General features: G+C 45.4%; 1 non-coding gene across 1 annotated transcript; it reads left to right on the top strand.

Moving 5' to 3' along the window:
• Nucleotides 1-3923: 3923 nt before the first annotated feature.
• On the top strand, nucleotides 3924-3988 carry Mir146 (microRNA 146). Its single transcript, NR_029558.1, has one exon. It is a non-coding gene; the product is annotated as a microRNA 146 (primary transcript).
• The last annotated feature ends 543 nt before the right edge of the window (nucleotides 3989-4531 follow it).

The raw sequence follows: 4531 nt of genomic DNA, 5'->3' as shown, positions 1-4531 counted from the left end.
AAGTTGTGCCACCACACTTATATAGTAGGGATTCCATCTGAAAAGAGAGGTCAGCACCTCTTTTTATAACCGGTTCGACAGAACTCAGCTTTCCTGGGTTTGGCACCAAGGAACTGCTGACAATGCTCAGAGTGGTTCTGTTGGTCAATTCAAATGACCAATGTGATTAAAGAATCTTCTATTCTTCTTTGGTTTTCCTGGGCTGTCACTACAAATCTCTTGAAGTTTAACAGTGTGACTCACGGCTTAGAGAATGTTCTGGTAAATGGGAAGCAATGGCTGTCTGGTGGCTGACTACATATGGAGACTGGGACCTGGAGGCTGGCGGGTCTGGGGACCATGTGCAAGCTGAAGGGGTCAGGGCTGGAACATGGAAAAGTGCATCATTCAGAAACCTCCCTACTATTGGTGATGCAGGGACGATCACAGGGGCCTGATAAGGCAGTCATTTGATATTGCTCTTCAAAACCAAGCATGCCAGGTAGGCAAAAGGTGGGGAAGTGATTAGAGGCAGGAGAAGACCCCATAGAGGGCAGAGAGAAGGACTTACTGATTATAATGAAAATGAAGGTTACCTGGCCTTGGTAATTCTAGCAACTTGGATGTTGAGGCTGGAGTATTCCTAGCTTAAGGCCATCTTCGACAGCCTAGTGAGATTCTGTCTCAAAATCATTTTAAGAAGGTGGAGGGCTGGGCGTGCAGCTTAGTGGTGGAGCACTTGCCAGGTATGTGGGAGGCCCTGTATTTGATCTCTAGTTCCAGAGAGTGGGGTGGAGTCTCCACCACTGTTGAGAGGAGGGGAGTAAAAAGGGTAGAATCTCAGTCTCACTGTTGGAGATCCTGTCAGAGTTACATTGTAGGATTAGTCGATGGCTATTTAGGACGATTTCATATTTTCTAGCTGTACATCAAGCTGAGCTGGAATACTTGAGTCATGCAGTCAGATCACACTTCTCCCCACATTCTGTAGAGGAGCCCTGAGGTCCCAGGCAAGGCTGGCCGGGATGGTTTGCCCGAGCCTCCCTTGGTCTGCTCTCATCTAGAAGTATGTGGGCCACATCCTATCAGACTTTCCATATTATGCATCTTTCCTTTTGACTGTTTTGTACAGACCACAGTGTACTTACCTCAGGGCATCTCCTTCAGTGTTGGTCTTTGGGAGCCTTGGCTCTTCAGAGCATCTTCAGGCTTTCATTGGAGGCACATATCACGAGTGAACCTGATTGTTGGTATGGCTCTCTGTGAGATCTCACGAGGGTGGGGCAAAGGCCTGGCAGCCTTGGTCTTGCTGCATCCCCAGCATCTGGCCTCACCTCTCCGGTACTCTGTGGGTGAGTGATGAGCCGGTGGAGGTGGAGGGAGAGCTGTCGCTGGATCAATGCGATTGGCTTTTCAAAGTGCATCATGGTCCCCTCCTAGGGCACTTGGCATGCTGTGGGAGGCATCCTACCTGCTCAAGTCTCATATGCTCATAAAGCTGCCAAAGAGAAGGAATTAGATGATACCATCTTTCATCTTTGGAGTCTGGCTCACACAGGAGCTTTGTGAAGGCACACAGGCTGGAAAATAAAAAATGAAATGGGCACAAATGAAGGTGACTCATCTCACTTTGATGCACACCATGGGAATGAGGGTGTAGGAAAATGAATTTAAGAACCCAGGATAGCATTTACTCTGTCTCCTTTCTTGAAAAAAAATTTCTGGACTGTGTCTATGATCCAAGTGTGTTCTAGAAGCTGGAAATAATATTATGGAACCAACACCTACTCCCTACTCCGACATGAAAAAAGTTAAAAGTGAGCTTATAGGGTCAGAACCCCCCCTGGAAATATGAATCATATGATATATCTAGAATATAATTCTTATAATTTAATGATAAAAAGACAAACAGCCCAGTTTAGAAGTTGCAAAATATGTGAATTTTTTTTTTTTGTCTGAACAAAGTAGCTGTGCAAATGCAGTAAATAGATGAAAAGGTGCGCAACCTCATTAGCCACCAGGGAGAGGCAAATCAAAACCACAGTGAGGCACCGCTTTGTACCTGCTGGGAGAACTACAATCAAAAAGTCAGGCCATATAGCAAGGCTGTGGAGAAAGGAACCCCCAGACCCTGGCGGAGGAAATGTCAAATGGTGGAGCAGCTTTAGTGGAGAGTGTGAGAGTTCTCTAAAGAGACATGGATGTAATGGAACCCCACCATCTACTCTGAGTTACAGAGTCAAGAGAAATGACAGCATCTATCAGCACAGAGCTGGGAATGGCCCTAGAAGCATTTGTAGTTGAGATAGAGCAGAGGTGGGCTGGAGAGGGGGCTGTGTTTAAAAGCACAGACTGTTCTTGCAGAGGTGCCAAGTTTGCTCCCCAGAACCCATGTTGGTGGCTCACAACAACTTGTAAATCTAGCTCTAGGGGGACTCTGTAGCCTCCTTTGCCACCTGCATTCATGTACACACACACACACACACACACACACACACACACACACTTACACATACTTAAAATAAACAATAAAAAATAAATATTTAGGAAAAGTGGAAATAATATGTATTTACATGGCCTAGAGGTCGGGTATAGAAGTCAGGAGTAAATGTGATTAGCATGTAGTTTAGGGATGATTAAAACATTCTTAGATTAACTATGGTGGCTATCAAACAACTTCATGGTAATATTGAAAGCCATTGAGTTTTATCCTTTATGAGTAGGTAAATTGTATAGTCGTGAGTTCTATTTCAAAGAAACAGTTACAATTATTTAAAAAAAATTACTTGTTGTTGTAGGGGGGTCTTTTGTTCAGAGACTTACTCTATAATGCTAGTTGGTCTGGAACCCATAATGCTACCCAGGATGACCTTGAACTCACAGAAATCCTCCTGCCTTAACCTCAAGAGTGCTAGGGTTACAGGAATGCTCCATTTTGCCGAGCTGTTGTTTATATACTTTCAAAAAAAAGCACTAGCATGGGCTCTGCCCCTGTGAAAATATAGTCTTGTTTGGGAGATAGTATTTATCAACAATGACATCAAAGGCTCTATCAATTAGTTTATAACTATGAAGGGAAGGATTGAACATGACACAGGAGAATGGCAGGTATCACTGGGGAACGGAGACGAGGTATTAGTGAGGCTATTACACTCAATGATTCTAACAGATGCCTAAATAGCAGTGGCTTGAAAAGGGGAAGGTCCTGCTCTTGCTGACGTGAAGAAATACAGTTTCAAAGATCATCTAGTGCCATGCCCTGCCCTATCATGGGTGGTGCATGGCCCACATTGCATGGTGTGGGTGCAGCTGTACTGTGCGCTCTGTCTCCATGTAGAACTGGGTCACTCTAGGAAATGGGGCCTTTGTGCCAGGAGTGTGTGTACACGGTGTGTGGGGGGGAGGGGTGGTGGGTTCGGTGAACACAGAAGAGACACAGGGTGACAATCCAGTCATCTCTGCTATTGATGGTCTTGCTGAGGAGGTGATTCAGTAGGTGAGAGCCTCAGGAGGAATAGGCGTTGAGGGCAGTTTTCCAGGCCAGGGGCACATGTATGAGGGCACAGTGGGGACGGAAAGACCATCTGTCATGTTCCTGATTGCTTTTGAGAAAATCTTGCTACGTACTTCAGGCTGCCCTTGGACCAGCAGTCCTCTTGATGCACCTTCTTCTTCGCTGGGATTATGGGGTGGCCTCAAACTGACATTTCTCCTGCTGCAGGCTCATGAATGTTGAGATTACAGGCTTGCACCACATGCCCAGCATGTTTAATGATTGCTTATGAACTTGCCTATCTTGTGTCCCAGATCCTTATGCATCAAGAGTGTCCAGTCTGCAGAGGCCGTGCTTTTGGATTTATCAGAGATTTCTCTTGTGTTTTTACAGGGCTGGCAGGATCTGGCCTGGGAGGAAGGCCTCATCTGGAGAGTCTGTGTGTATCCCCAGCTCTGAGAACTGAATTCCATGGGTTATATCAATGTCAGACCTGTGAAATTCAGTTCTTCAGCTGGGATAGCTCTGTCATCACGGACCTGAAGAACACTGGTTGGAACAAACTCTGAAGGCCTTCATAGTCTGCCAAGGAACTTGAAGAGTGGAGAGAGTGGGGTGAAGCGTGGAACTGCTGGCACCGGAGGGAGTCATGTTGGATTGATGTGTGTTCTAATTTCATTTCTGTTGCTCTGATAAAATATCTTGACAAAAACAATTTAGGGGAGAAAGGGTTTATTAGATTATAATTCCAGGTCACAGCTGATCATTATAGGGAAGACAAAGTAGGAACTTGAAGCAGCTCGTCTCATACATCGTCAAGAAGAAAAAGAGAGCCAAACATTGTGGCACATACCTTCACTCCAAGAAATTTGGAAGCAGAGGCAGGTGGCTCTCTGGTAGGCCAGCCTGATGTACAGAGCAAGTTCCAGGCTAGCCAGAGCTATATAGTGAGATTGTGTCTCAACAAAGAGGAAAAAAATAGAGAAAAAATATATATGCTTACTTGTACTTGACCCCCTCTCTACACTTAAAGAGTCTAGGATCACCTGCCTAGGGAAT

This window comes from Mus musculus, chromosome 11, assembly GCF_000001635.26.
Source record: "Mus musculus strain C57BL/6J chromosome 11, GRCm38.p6 C57BL/6J".
NCBI lineage: Eukaryota > Metazoa > Chordata > Mammalia > Rodentia > Muridae > Mus > Mus musculus.
The sequence above is the reverse complement of the archived record's forward strand: the minus strand, read 5'-3'. Positions and strand labels throughout refer to the sequence as shown.